Raw genomic sequence first — 16,492 nt, 5'->3', positions numbered from 1 at the left:
GCATTAACAACAGTAACTAAATTATGGAAAGAGCCCAAATGTACATCACCCGATGGATGGATAAAGAAGAGATGGTATATATATAATGGAATATTACTCAACCATAAAAAAGAATGAAATCCTGCCACTTGCAATGATGTGAATGGAGCTAGACAGTATTATGCTAAGCAAAAAAGTCAGAGAGACAAATGCCATATGATTTCACTCACATGTGGAATTAAAACAAAACAAAACAAATGAGCAGAGAGGGGATAAAAAGAGTGGAAAACCAAGGAATAGACTCTTAACCATAGAGAACAAACTGATGGTTACCAAAGGGAAGGCGGATGTGAGATGGGTTAAATAGGTAATGGGCATTTTAAGGAGGGTACTTGTTGTGATCAGCACCAGATGTCATATGTAAGTATTGAATCTCTAAATTCTACACCTGAAACTAATGTTGCACTGAATGTTAACCAACTGGGATTTAAATAAAAACTTATCAAATAAAAATAAAACAGAGAAAAAAAGGAAAAGAAATGCAAGTGATTGAGGACAATGCCTGCAACAGATAGAGAAGGAGAAGCGGTAGGCAAGCTGCAATGCAGATCTGATACCCATGGAAGGAGAGGAGAGACGGAGTTTGGGAAGAAAGAGCCTCAGACTGTGGTTCAACTTTGAGAAAGACTCCACCAGCCCCACGGGAGCTTTGTTGCAAAGATTGCTCACAGAACATCCTGGAATGGGCAGAAATGGCATCGAGCGTCATCCCTGACCAGACAGTGACTTTCTTTACAGTTCCCAAACTCATTCAGAGAAAATTCAGGCTATAAGGTGCCTCAGAGATCATCTTGGTGACATTTTTCAAAAGAACTTTCTGCAGTGATGAAAATCTTCCATATTTGCCTTGTCCAAAATGGTAGCTACTAACCAGATGTAGTTGTTGACTACTTAAAATGTGATTAGTGTAACTGAAGAACTATTTTTTTTGTTTAATTAGCTTAAATTTAAGTCATCATATGTGGCTACCATGTTAGCACAGATACTGAGTCCAATTTTTTAAGGGAAGAAATGGAGGCAAAATGGAACATGTCCAAGCACATATGAGAAGTTAAGGGTAGACCTAGGACTCGAACCTAGTCTTTTTAAGTACAACCTTCTCTCCATCAACCACTCTTGTCAAAATATAGAACATAGTACTTCTATTTAGAAACCTGGGCCTTCCTTTACAAGCTTTTCATGTATTTAAGAGGTTATAGACTTGGATCTTTTTCCTCAAATACTTAGCAACCAGTTTCATGCCAAAAGAGTTCCTTTTACTTATGATCAACTCCTTGTCCTTCATCTTTGCTCTTATCTATGTAGTTGGCTCCTCTGACCTTTGCTGTTTAAGAAGTTTTCTTCTCGTCTTCATCTTCAAACTCAGATGCTCCTCTATGATAGTTTAAACTCCCTCCACTTGCCCCCAGCACCATACCCAAGTGTGCTGCTATTGAGAGTTGAAAATCCCTCGGCCTAGCCATGACTGCAGCCTTCGTGTTAATCCAGCTAAAGCTCCTGTGGAGCCCAAGGTCTCAGATCCCTTCTTGGGCCTTTTCTTCCTCCCTAATCTAATGCCACTCCATCACCTGCAGCCCAGATGGGGGAGACCACAAATCCCCAGGAATGCATTCCCAGCAGAGGACATGTGATTGCTCCAAGGCTTACCATTCATTCCAAGACCTGGAATCTGGCCGCCTCAGAGACTACATGCTTCCTTTGGGCCCAGAAGGGGAGAGCACTTTTCCCACATCATCTGAAACAGAGGCTTTCACTGTGGCCATACGCGATGAAACAATAATTTGAAAAAACTTTTAGCGCTCCCCCCAATCTTTCCCATCCTCTGACCCCATAACCCCCTTCTTTTTGAATAAAATTAGAGACACTTGTAAAACTCCTGTAGACCTTGTTTCTCATGTGCTATCTTTCCTCCTTTACCTTGGATTGTTTCAGCTACAAACACTTATTATATCCAGACTTCTCAGTTCTTTCTTTTCTGCAACAGCATCTCTTATCATTTTAACACTTCTATTTATCTAAAAATGAGTTACAGAACTGGTAAGTAAGGCAATCAGGCAATAGAAAATGGAAAATATGAGCTGGTTAGAGAACTCTATAACTTGGATTCAAAGTGGAAAGTATGCCCTGAGACCCCCTTTAACATAGAGTTTGGCAGTCCTATGGGGAGTGCAGATGATCTGACTGTGCATTTACTATCCACACTAACTCAGGTAATGTGACAAGTGATCAGACTTGATAATATGAAACTTCCATTTATTTATGCCTATGGTGTCCCAGCATATGCTTATTTATGCTCCTATGTGCTAGGAGCAACTCTGTTTTGAAAAGCTCCATAATACATGAAAAGTCATCAAAGACAGCTTTTTATTTGGTATGTAATTCTGTGTCTTTCAGGTGTGACGCTACAGAACCACTTCCATGGGATAGAGAACATTATACATGCAGTGACAATATAATTGAATCATTCAAACCTGGGCCATTTTGTAAGTGAAAGAGAACATTATTCATAATTATACTGAGATAAAAAAATACTTAAAAATAATAATTTTCATACTGGGATAAGGAAGAAAACAAGGATGTTTACTAGCAAACCAGTGTGTGGTCACCCTAATCTTTATTAAAGCCCTTGTTCATCTTGTCCTACAGTGATCAAGGAGCTGTGGAGAGGTAGGGCACTAACAAAGCCAGTCACCACCTGAGTGTTGAGTGCTGAATGCCATGAACAGCATCCTGTGGAGCTGCTGCTAAGGAAACTGGATAGAAGGAGGTGAAAAAGTAAGTCGAGGCAAGGACCTGGACAAAACCTGGGGTATAAATGCTAAGTCTAGAGGGGCCACAGACCTTACTCTGATGCAACATGACCTGGGGCCAGAGGAAATAATTTAGAAAAGCCTAGTCACATTGAAAGACATACAAGCAGGCATCCCATGTCATAGCTTACCCACTGGCCTGTAAGGATAGTGTGGGCACAGGTATGGGTGACTTAAAGAACCATCAAAAATCTCCTGGCTGCCTGGATGCCAGTGTTAATGTTTCCCACAGGATTTAGTTCCAGAATGAGGCAGACTGCATTATAAATAGAACAGCCATCTAGAAAAAAAAGCCCTTAACCTTTACTGGTATACAGAGGGTCCCAGAGGTTAGACATCATTTATCCAAGAATGTAGAAGGCAAATAGCCATGCGAACATGAGACCATTTTTTTATTTTTCTAGTTTCACTGAATAAGTCTCTTGAGATTCTGTTGGTGTTAATATATATGGCCTTACTCTGAGGGCAGGTGACTGGGAGCATTCTAAATTATGTAAGTAAATAATAATGCCAATACATGTTCAACACACTGGATTTCTGTCTCAGTCCGCCTGCACATATGAAGAAAATAGAACTCTTTCTTAAGAATTCTTTTTTAAAAAACATTTAAATATTGACTTCAGACAGTTATTTAGAAAAGAAGAGAACATGTGACCCTCAGATGCCAGGCTTAGTTCCCATAGACATTTTTTCTGTTATCCAGTATCTTCTAGATATTTAAGAAGGAACACCACCATAGAAACAGAGCCATATCTTTACATGACACTTAAGCTATAAAGAGTGAGGAAACAGGACTAGAAACATGGTATTTATCTCTGAGATAGATACTATCAGAGTGGGAATTAAAGTTTAGTTCTCCTGACTTACACATAATTCAGTATAGATTTATTGGCAATTTGGTACAGGTATAGTCAAGCTTAAGGAAGGCTTAAATGTTGATTAGACCCAAATTTCTATCTTGCTCCTACTTCTCTTAACTCTGGAACTTCAAGTAAGGGTCTCTTTAATTAAGTATCTTAATATATGCTTCATAACATACCTACCAAGGGAAAAAATCAGATTATATTGATAATTTGCCAAGTGTCTTACCTAGGATTAGGTAGGCTCCCAGTATGGCTAGTTCCCTTTTCCATTTCTTTGATAGATTTCCCACCACACTGATTGTTAGAGTCAATTTAAATAATGTGAACTTCCTACAATTATGGTCCATTCATAGGAGAATATACAACAGCAATGCTCAAGCTATTTTGACTTAAGAATCATTTGATGAAAAGAATAAGACAAGTCAAAACTGGGGAAAAAAACTCGCAAAAGACACATATAGTAAAGGATTGATCCAAAATATAGAAAGAACTCTTCAAACTCAACAATAACAAAACAAACAGCCTAATTAAAAAATGGATCAAAGACCTTAGCAGACACCATACCAAAGAAGATATGCAAGTGGAAAATTAAGCATATGAAAATATGCTCCATATCATAGTTCATCAAGAAAATGCAAATTAAAACAACACTAAAATATTACTACACACCTATTAGAATAGCCCAAACCCAGAATACTTGGCAACAACAAATGCTGATGAGGATGTAGAGCAATAGGAACACTCATTTATTTTTGGTGAAAAGGCAAAATGGCATAGCCACTTTGGAAGATAGTTTGGAGGTTTCTTATCAAACTGAATATACTCTTAATATATAATATAGCAATCATGTTGCTTGGTATTTATCCAAAGGAGTTGAAACTTATGTCCACACCAAAACCTGAAACTACATATAGAGTTTTATTCCTAATTTTCAAAACACGGATTAGGCAAGATGACCTTCAATAGGTGAGTGAATAAATCAATTGTGGCACATCCAGGAATGGAATACTATTCAGTACTAATAAGAAATGAGCTATCAAATCTGAAAAGGCCATACATTGTATGATTCCAACTATATAACATTCTAGAAAAGACAAAACTATGGAGACAATAAAAAAAGAGTGATTGCCAAGGGTTGGGAGAGTGGGGAGAGATAAAAAGGTATAGCACAGAGGACTTTAAGGGCAGTGAAAGTACTCTGGATGGTACCTTAATGGTGGATACATGTCATCATATATTTGTCCAAACCCTCAGAATGTACAACACTTAGAGTGAACTCTAAGATTAATTATGAACTTTGGGAGACAACGATGTGTCAGTGTAGATTCATTCATTGTAACAAATGTACCACTGGTGGGGAAGGTTGATAACAGGGGAAGTTGTGCATGTGTGGGGGGAGGAGGTATAGGAGAACACTCTCTGCCTTTATCTCAATTTTGCTTCAAACCTAAAACTGATCTAAAAATAATAATTTTTAATGAAAAACTTACCTGAGGCATTCATTAGATGCAGATTCAGCAGATTTGAGTGAAGCCCAGGAATCTGTATTTTAATGTGCATTCTTTCCTTACTCTTTACACCCTACTACTCCAAGATTCAGAGGCAACTGGACTGCAGGCCACACTTGGATAAACTCTGATAGAGAGAAATCATTCCGATGCACCATCCCAATAGTTCCTAAACTTTTCTGTGCTTAAGATTAAAACATGAGGAAAATTTAGGGGTGCCTGGATGACTCAGTCAGTTGAGCATCTAACTCTTGATCTCACTTCAGGTCTTGATCTCAGGGTCATGAGTTCAAGCCCCACATTGAACTCATGTCCAGCATGAAGCCTACTTTAAAAATTAAAATAATAAAATAAAATAAAATAAAATAAAAACTATAAAGAAAATTCAAACTACAAATTTAGGAGTCCCTCACTCCAAGAGACACTAATTCAGTGAATTGGGTGTGACATCTTCATTTTAATAAGTTCACTGGTGATTCTGATGCTTAACCAGGTTTGGGAACTATTACTCTGTCTATGCTGCAAGATTGTGGTACACCCACTCTGACTTCAGTAGCTAATTTACATTAAATCATTCAAGGCCATCACACACTGGACTTATTTTCCTACACAAGTGGAAGGATTTTGCCATCTAATATTTGCCATCCAATATTCCAATTAGAGGCCTTATGCATAAGGCATTGTTCTAATGACTTTGTTTTCCACAGCCAGTTGGGATTTGAGGCCGATCCTTATTTTTGTTTGTGTTTGTTTTTAAATAAACATATGCATAGACAATAGCAAAGAGGCACAGATTGCAATTAGTTTTTAGAGGTGGTAAAGAATAGTGGAATGGACAATCTTTAAATAAGAATAATGGCTATTGTGTCCATTTCATGCCTAGACCATTAACTATAGCCTACTTTCCCAGATACCAAGCTGAAGCAGATCGATGAAGACCAACAATGACTCTAATGTCTGCTCCACAAAAATATCTGTAAAAATCCCTTACATATTTCAACCTGCCGGTCTTCGCTGGTTTGTACAGTTCTCCCAATCTGGAAATCGTATTCCAGTTTCCAAGTACACAGGGACTTCTTTTACTTATTACACCCAATGACCTGCTCAAATCTACCCTACATGTGTGCAACTGCCAAGATTTTCAGCTTTGAGTGAAAAAGTTCCTCCTATAGCAGTAGGCCTGCCAACCAAGCCAACTCCAGTCCCTCAGGCTAACAGAGAGGCATTTAGAAGATTTCATGGCGTTCCAATAAAATGCATAGATCACAAATGCTTCTACTGTGTAGATAATGAGAAGTATATCTGAGAAATACATTGAAATTCATCATCACTGCGCATTCTAAATTACACCCCTAAATTCCCATTGCTGAAAACACTCATATGTATCTTTCTACATTTGGATATGGATATTAAATTGTTCAGGAACATTTTTATTTGTGTTGAATAAGAATCTCAGAATAATGACTTTAACTCTGTTTTGCAGAAATGCCTAGATATAGAAGGGGGAGTCAATTTTCTAACAATCACCAAACCTGTGAAATTTCTGTCTGTTTAACACACTCCTCGTCAATCCCTTGGATTCTCCATTTCCAAGGACGGCCTGATTTTACCTGGACTGTTGGCCTTTATAGTATATGTTTTATGGTTTCCTATAAATATTTACTTACCTTTCGTGATCTCCATCTACAACAAATTATATTGCCAAAGGGTCCTGTCACTGGCCAGTCATTTGTTTGACTTAGCTTTTTTTATTAGAAATTTTTAGAAAAAAAGAAAAGAAAAGAAAAGAAATTTTTAGGAATCTCTAAGATAAATAATCATAAATAATTAATTATTATACATTTACTATGTGCCTGATATAATAGATATGACATTAAACCAATGTATTTCTCATTCCCCTATAAATCACTTTGCCCTGGAAATCATGTTCTCTGACAGCCTTCTACACTTAAGGCCAACCAAGAAAGATCAACCAAGGAAAGAACAAACAATGTACAAAAAATGGATCTTTTGTCAACTCAGAGCTGACTCTTGAATCCTTGATAAATCCATAGCCTTAAAAGCCAGGATTTATGAGAAGAAAAATATCTAAACTATAACAGTGCCATTTACACATAAGAAAATTCAGGCTGGCTGTGACCATAGAAAATACTATTAACAAAGAGTTAACATTTTTAAGATAACACCCTGATTGGTTGTTCTTTTTATGATAGGCACTGCTTTGCATGTATTAACTTGTTTCAACCTTATAATAGTCTCCATTTCTTTTGTTCACCAATGTGCTGCAAGCTCCTAGAACATAGTTTGGTATATATAGACACTTAATAAATACTTGTTAGTGAATGAATGCTTTATTAGATATATACTATTATCTGTAGTTTACAGATAAGGAAATGGATTTTCCAAGATTTTATATTTAGTAGTGAGAACCAGAATTCAGAATAAAGAAACATTCCCATAAACATCAAATGAGTAACTCAAAGTTATTAGGGGCAAAACAAATTGAGGCTCTCTGATTTCAATCCTGTGCATACGTCATAGGACTAGCAGGCAAATACAAGTACATTACATTAGGTGCTATGTATATAACTTGTATATGATATATAATTTACATGTGTATACACACACATACATATAGTGCCTGACATATAATTAGCATCCATAAAATATCAGCAGCCTTTCTTTCAGAACTGTCCCCAAAAAACAAGCAAAATCATAGATGTAAAAAACACTTTGAAAGACATGAAACACACTTATGCAAGGTGTTATAAAAATAATAATGATGAGCATTTATCAAAATATTGCCTTAGGCCAGCCCCATGGTTCTAGATCTCTGCCTTCTTCACTCCTGATATATAGAAGTGCCTCCCACCCTGAGTTTTGAAAGATAGCCAGGTTCTTCTCACATCTGCTAAGTGAATCCTACTAATGCCTGCCCAAACTCCATCCCTCCTACCACCTCATCCACTAGTTAGAAAAGGAAGAAGCTTCCATTTATTATGAATTTTATGTTTTAGATGCTTTAATATTTATTCATTGATTTAATTATCAAATATATACTGAGCCCCTGCCATGTGCCAGACACTGAGATAAATTAAAATTGAATTCTAAAGATAATAGTCAAAGAATCCAAAAGAAACTAAGAGGAAAAGAGAAACTATCAGAGGAAACAAATAGAAAACAACTAGCAAAGCTTAATATAATGTAATTATTGAGTTATCTTGAGGTCATTGGGCATTGTGCTATAATATTATAGTATGCATGCAAGTTCATATTTCCCACTGGAAGTTAAATAATAACTTATTTTTGTACAGTCCTCTCAGATTATTAGCATTAAAATCTTAGTCAAGAAGTTGAAATATTTGCTTAGTGGTACATAACTAAGATATTGATGGTCACTGCTCTAAAGATGCTCAAAAAGCTATTTATGTATCAGCCCCAGTACAATTTTCAGTCCTGCCTATAATATTTCTTCAATTTTTTTTCCATTTTGCTTATCTCTGTTACCCATACTCCATCCTTTGCCCATGATGTTCCTTCTTCCTGGAATATCCTCAATTCTTTTTTTTTTTAAATTTTTTTTATTTATTTATGATAGTCACAGAGAGAGAGAGAGAGAGGCAGAGACACAGGCAGAGGGAGAAGCAGGCTCCATGCACCGGGAGCCCGATGTGGGATTCGATCCCGGGTCTCCAGGATCGCGCCCTGGGCCAAAGGCAGGCGCCAAACCACTGCGCCACCCAGGGACCCAATATCCTCAATTCTTGATGCCTTAATGTCCTTAGTCTTCAATACCTTCTATCGATTGCTCTCTTATTTCCTCCACTTCATTCTACACAGAGCAGCCAGCCCATAGGATTAAAAAAATCATTTATTCAACAAATGTTTATTGAGTTAAGAATAAAATCAGACAAAATCAGAGAGGGAGACAAACCATAAGAGTCTCTTAACTCTAGGAAACAAACTGAGGGTTCCTGGAGGGGCAGTGGGTAGAAGTATGGGGTAACTGGGTGATGGGCATTAAGAGGGCACATGATATAATAAGCACTGGGTGTTATATGTAACCGATGAATCACTAAACTCTACCTCTAAAACTAGTAATAAACTATATGTTAATTAAGTTTAAATTTAAAAACTGTTTAAAGACCATGTGCAATTCATGCAAGGTGATGAACAAAACAGATTTTGTCTTTATTCATAAAAGCAACAGGAAATCATGAAAGGTGTTTGATCAGGGAAGTAACATAAGACTTCCATTTCTAAAAGCATTCTCTGTAAGGGACAAGGTGGAGAAGATCCATGGTGAATGCAGGGAGAACAAGACAGGAGGGTTCGACTGATTCGGGGGAAAGATAAAGATTGTTTGGGCATGGCTAGTGAGATGGACATTCCAGATGTTTCTCTGAAATTAAAGGAGCTGAAAATATCTTAGAAGAAAATTGACAGGGCTTGGTAACAAATTGGTTGTCAGGACCAAAGGAGAGGCAGATTTCAGGAATGATTCCTAGTTTTCTTTTGTGGACAGCCAGGAAAAGAGGGTGCCCTGTGCTGAGCTCGGGGATGCTGGCATAAGGGAAGACCATGAGTTCATTTGGGGATCTTTTAAGTTTGAGTGACACTACATTCTCCAGCTAGAGATGTCAAGTGGCTAGTTTATGTTTTATTCAATGCAGTATCTGGGACCCCATACAGTGTATGCTTAAAAATAAAAAATCAATCCATATTTGTTAACTGACTAACTTGGAATCAGAGAGGAACAATCATTTATCGAGATTTGATTCAGCCAGGTATTCTAACAGACATTTTATCTGCATCAACTCATTTAACCCCACACTATGGGTTCAGCTATAATATTGTGATTCCAATTTCACAATTAGAGAACAGACTCAGGAAGATTAAGTTAAAAAAACGAGGAAATTGTACAATAAAGATTAAAACTCAGATCTGGCTATTTATAAATCTCTTGCAAAATCTTTGTTCTCCCCACCACCACCACCACCACTAATATATATCATTTATTTTATGAGAAATAAAGCAACGTCTTCCTCTATATGTTAGAAAAAAATATCTCCCTCTGCCTTCTCCCATCATTTCTTCTCCCACTCAGGCATGGATATGTCAGAACAAAATTCAGCAATTTCTCTTCCACTTCTACTCAAGATTAAGGGAAGGGACTCTGCTGCTTTCTCTACCAGCACTTTACTGTGGAAAAATAAAAGCAGAAAAATGGGAAATGCTGCAAGATTATGGACGCACTCATTTCGTGTGCATTCTTCAGAAATGTCAAGGAAGCTGAAATCTAATTTAATCTATTACATGATTGTATGAAATTACTTAACCACATCAAAGCATCAATGGCCTCACACTCTGGGAAGGGACATTGTAAAATGGTTTTCAAATATATAATGCAGTCTCTCAGGTGCTTCAGACAGGGACGCCCATCTCTGAAATTAAAGCTTCCCTTACACTTCTGAGATCAAAACAACAGAGCCATTATTTGAGAGGCTGGATGAAATACCAGAGCCATTTCTTATTAGCTTCAGTCATTAAAGAGAATTTAGTAGCCTAGCTATTTATGCATTTTTTTCCTTCCTTTAAAAAAAAAGGCAATCTTAATGGAATGAAAGGGCGGAAGATTTTGAAGATCAAGATTACGGGTAAATTTCCCACTAATTACATTGTTTTCTGCTTTCAAAAAAGAAAACCCAACCAATATTCCAATTCTCCTCTCCATCTCCAACATTTTAAGAATACAAAAAGAGATGTCAAGCACTTCGACCTTCTTTAAGAATGAGAGAAATTACTACTATACCTCCTCCCCTACTATAAGTACTAGTGAAAAACATCCTCGTGTAAATCTATCCTCTAGAATGCTGAATATATTATTCCACAGCGACAATATTGTGAACAAAAACTGGATTCCCAATAGGACCCTCAAAGACCAATTCAAGCCATGATGGTGATGTACAGCAGCAGTGCTTTAGCCCTAAGGCAAGATCCTAGGACTTAGAAACACATTTCAGGGGCACCTGAGTGACTCAATGGTTGAGTGTCTGTCTGCCTTTGGCTCGGGTCTTGATTCCAGGGTCCTGGGGCATCAGGCTCCCCATGGGGAGCCTGCTTCTCTCTCCACCTGTGTCTCTGCCTCTTTCTCTCCCTCATGAATAAATAAATCAAATCTTTAAAAAAAATAAACAGATTTCATCTCTCTCTCTCTCTCCTTCTCTCTCTCTCTCTCTCTCTCATAACTATTTTGAAAGCCATATAATTGCAGGAATTCAGCCTCTGTATGAAGAAAATAGTATCTGAGAGACAATATAGCTTAATATTTAATAGCATAGACACTAGGACCAGATTACCTAGGTTTGACTCCAAACACCTACTAGATCTGAACACTGGACAAGGTACTTCTTTTATTCTGTGCCTCCATTTCCACATATATAAAATGGAAATTGAAACAGTACAGGCTGGGATCCCTGGGTGGCACAGCAGTTTAGCACCTGCCTTTGGCCCAGGGCACGATCCTGGAGACCCGGGATCGAATCCCACGTCGGGCTCCCGGTGCATGGAGCCTGCTTCTCTCTCTCTCTCTCTCTCTCTCTCTCTCTATCATAAATTTTAAAAAATTAAAAAAAAAGAAACAGTACAGGCACAGTATGGGTAAATATCCCACTTCATTGTGCTTCACAAATATTGGGGGTTTTTTTCAATGAATTGAGGGTTTGTGGCTGCCCTCAAGCATGTCTGTGGTGCCATTTCTCCAACAGCATTTGCTCACTTTGTGTCTCTGTGTCATATTTTGGTAATTCCCTCAATATTTCAATTTTTTCATTATAATCATAATGTGTTATGGTGATCTGTGACCAGTGACTCACTGAAAACTCTGATGATTAACATTTTTAGCAATATTTTTGAATTAAGGTATGTACTTTTTTTAGACCTGATGCTCTTGCACACTTATTAGACCACACTGCAGGGTAACCATAAGTTTTATATACATTGAGGAACAAAAAAAAAATCATGTGGCTTGCTTCATTGGTGCATTCACTTTATTGCAGTAGCCTGGAACTGAACCCATAAGATCTCCAAGATATGCCTGTAGTCTTAGTGTAGTTGTGACTAAATAAGTTATTACTTCAAGACATAGAACAGTTCTAGGCATGTAGTAAGTGCTCAATAAATGTCAGCTGTTATTGGTACTGTGCTACATATTTTATATTATTTAATCTTTGCTATGAACCCTCAAGATAATTTATCTTCCACTTAATAGAGAAAGAAACTGAAGTAGAGCCAGATTTCTAATCCAGTTCTGATTCCGATTCCAGACTCTGGAATATATGATCATGACACACCTGATCTGTGAAGACATAGAGTTCTCAAGGACACACCTCTTACCCCAAGTCCCAACCCCTTCCCTGATCCCCCAGCCACTGCATCCATTGTAAGGAGGCAAGATGGGTGAGTTGAAACTCCTCCTCCCTCTCTAGGGCCCACAAGGGGGAATCTGCCACAGCTCCCTGCCTGGCATGGAACCCCAGGCTTCCTGGAGTGTTGACCTTCGTAAATTAGATATTCAGAGGTCAGGAAATGCCTGTGTTTTGAATTTCCATTGTAGCCTTCTGGCAAATCCATGAGTGTGAGCTTTGAAAATGCCACAGGCCTGTGGAAGTGCTGACCTCAGCCTTGGAAATCCTTCTGGATGTAATTACTTAGAGAAAAGTAAGTAGAAGGTGACTGACCATTTACAGTCAGAATCCCAACAAACTGAAATACTACAGAAACTATGGAGCCAAAATACAGGGAGGGCTGGGACCCACAAAGCGTAGAAATATTTTCCAGGAAATATTAGGAAAGAACTAAGAAGGTATTCTCATAGGCTTGACAGGGGCTTGGTTCAGTTTTTCTTCCTATTCAGAGATGGATACTGAAGAAAATAGAGCTAAGACAGAGATGAGGAACAAAACCCTTCAAGGCCAAGGAAGTGGTCTGGTGGCAGTGGTTTTCTTAGAGAGGGGATAGGAAAGGAGGGATCTGCCTTCACATTTTTTTTTATTCCTGTGGATCTTCCACAGCAGTCCAAACACTTCTTGATTATCTTGAAAATGTATTTTTGATTATTAAGGAATTATAAAATCCCAAAACCAGTAAAGGGATTGGCCTTATGGAGCACTTAACATGTGTCAGGCATTGTGCATTCACTATATATCCTTCCAGCAACCAGCAATTATTGTCCTCACATTACAGATGAGACTCAGAAAGGGTTAAGTAGTGCCTAGGGTCACAGAGCCTGGAAGTAGCACCCCAGCCTCCCAACAAGGACCGCTCTTGTCAAGGACCACTTACAAGTCACTGACTTCTTTGCGGTCATCTTGCCCAGCCTTCCTCACCCTATGAAGTTCCCTGGGCATCATCCCTAGTGAATGGTTTTTCTCTGTTCAAACATCTGCTACAAAAAAGAATCTCACTACTTCCCCCCCGCTTTTTTACTGTAGTAAAATACACATAACATAAAATTTACCATCTTAACCATTTTAAAACATACAGTTCAATGGCATTTAGTACATTCACAAGGTTGTACAACCATTATAACAGTCTAGTTGCAGGAAATTTTTATCTCCCCACAAGGAAAACTCATACCCAATTAGCAGTCACTCTCCATGTTCCCTTCCCCACAGCCACTAATCAGCTTCCTGTCTTTATGATCTGCCTTTTCTGGATAATTCATATAAATGAAATTATACAATATGTGGTCTTTGTGTCTGGCTCCTTTTATGGTTTCAGGGTTAATCTGTGAGCTAGCATGTATCGATACTTCATTCCTTTTTATAGCTGAACTGGATTCCAAAGTAGAGATTTTCCACATCTTATTTATCTGTCAGTTGACGGCTATTTGTGTTATTTCTACTTTGGGGCTATTATGAATAGTGTTGCTGTGAATATTCTTACAGATGTTTTTCGAACACCTATTTTCAATTATCTGAGATATATACATAGGAGTGGGAATTCTGGTTCATATGGCAATTCTGTTTAACTTGTTAAGGAGACACCAAACTTTTTTCCATAGTGGCTGCACCATTTTACATTCCCACCAGAAATATATGAAGGTTCCAACTTCTTCACATCTTGGTCAAAACCTGTTACTTTCTGTTGTTTTTAATTAGAGCCACGGTAATTCATTATGCTTTTGATTACATTTCTCTAATAACTAATGACATTGAGCATCTTTCCATGTGCTTACTGTGACCATTTGTATACCTTCCTATATAAATGTCTAGTTGTAAGAATTCTATATATATTATGAATACTAGACACTTAACAGGCGTATGATTTGCCAATATTTTTCACATGCTGTCTTTCTACTCTTTCAACAGTGTCCTTTGGTGAAATAAAGTTTTTGATTTTGATGTGGTCCAACTTCTTTATCTTTTCTTATGTTGTTTATGATTATGGAGTCATGTCTAAGAAAGTATTGCCAAAGCCAAAGTCATAAAGATTAACCATATGTTTCCTTTTTATTGTTTTATAGTTTTGACTCATATTTCAGTCTTTGAGCCATTTCAAGTTGATTTTGTATGTGACATAAGATAAGGGTCCAACTTCATTCTTTTGCATATAGGTATCCAGTTGTTTGTACCATTTATTAAAGAGAATGTCCTTTCCCCATTTAATGGCCAGGTACCCTCATCAAAAATCAATTGACCATATATATGTGGGTTTATATCTAGACTCTGCATTGTATTCTATATATGTTTAGCCTTATGCCACCACCATTCTGTTCTGATTACTATAACTCACATGTTTTTAAAGTAGCCTATTCAGCCTTCAGATATGCCCCACCCTCATTAGAAAATTATTTCTTCTCTTATGCTGAAATATACCCCATGTTGCTGCTAACCTCTGGTCACTGTTCTGCCTTTTTGAGGCTTATCATTATAGCAACATTAGCACTAATCTTATTAATCTCTCATTATTTTCCAGGTTATTTTAGATGCTTTACACATATTATTTAATCACCTTATGTCCTCAAACACTATAGCTGCAATTATTAGCCCCCGTTTATAGATGAGGAAACCATGGCATGAAGAGGTTAAATAACTAACCTATTCACAGTTACATAGTAAGTGGAAGATGTAGGTTACAAACACAGACAGTTCAACACTCCAATTCATTCTCTTAACCTGCAGAGCAGTTGAACAACAATCAAGCGCCTCTGGATCAAGCACTGTGATAAAGGCTAGAAGTACAACGGTAAATAGGTCGCTGTTCCCACCTTCATGGAGCCCACAGATGAGTAGAGAAGACACAGGTCAATATAAAATTTAATATTGCAAGAACACCAAAGATTGGTGTTCTCTCTTGAAAGTATAAGACTTTACTAAGTTCACAAAATCCTGGACCCTTGCTTCTCACCACTTCACATCTTCTCCCAATTCAATCTAATCCATGTCCATGGTATCACTGCTAATATAAATACCCGAATCCCTCAACAGAGACTCTGACTCTCTGGACCACTGATGTTCTCCTGAGCTTCACATAACCCCTCATTGACCTAGAGCATTGAGATGAACTATTCTCAGGGGGCAGCCCCCGTGGCTTAGCGGTTTAGGGCCACCTTTAGTCCAGGGTGTGATCCTGGAGACCCAGGATCCAGTCCCACGTCAGGTTGCCCGTATAGAGCCTGCTTCTCCCTCTGCCTGTGGCTCTGCCTATCTCTCTCTTTCTCTCTCTCTCTCTCTCTGTGTGTGTGTGTGTGTGTGTGTCTCATGAATAAATAAATTAAATCTTTAAAAAAAAAAAGAGAGAGATGAACCATTCTCTAATATAGAAACTTGACCTCACACAAAGGCATTCATATTACCATTCCGAAAATGATTTCCCCACCCATTTCCTACAGTGCCTAAAATTTTCCATCACAAATTCTTTCCATTGGTAAAGATGTTTACTCTTCCAAAAATCCAATACCTATGTCTCTAAAGAAGTAAGCAAGCATAAAAGTACATCGATTGAAGACCTATCATATGCTAGGCATTTTATATAGATCATCACAATTTATCCCCAGAACAACACAGTGGGAAAGCATTATTGGCCCCATTTTCCATATAAGAAAACTGAGACTCAGAGTTTAGAGTATAAAGTGGCATAATTAATATTTAAACCCAGGATTGCCTAATTTTCAGGTGAGAACACCTTTGATAGGTTCCCTGAAAGGGTAACATTCAGTTTATGTTTAGCCACTTCCTGGGTCTAAGAATTCATAATCCATATTTGACCC

General features: G+C 37.9%; 1 long non-coding RNA gene across 2 annotated transcripts in view; it reads left to right on the top strand.

The window, feature by feature from the left end:
- The window catches only part of LOC112647125 (uncharacterized), a 41,909-nt gene that overhangs the window by 16,501 nt on the left and 8,916 nt on the right, over positions 1 to 16,492 (top strand). For both annotated transcript variants that reach the window (XR_007410820.1, XR_007410819.1), the window contains 2 exons: positions 2,434 to 2,522; positions 2,686 to 2,814. This is a non-coding gene — a long non-coding RNA (uncharacterized LOC112647125). The remainder of the gene's footprint in view (positions 1 to 2,433; positions 2,523 to 2,685; positions 2,815 to 16,492) is intronic.

The sequence above is a fragment of the Canis lupus genome, chromosome 5 (assembly GCF_003254725.2).
Source record: "Canis lupus dingo isolate Sandy chromosome 5, ASM325472v2, whole genome shotgun sequence".
Lineage (NCBI taxonomy): Eukaryota > Metazoa > Chordata > Mammalia > Carnivora > Canidae > Canis > Canis lupus.
Note: the sequence above shows the minus strand (reverse complement) of the source record. Positions and strands in the feature narration are given on the sequence as shown.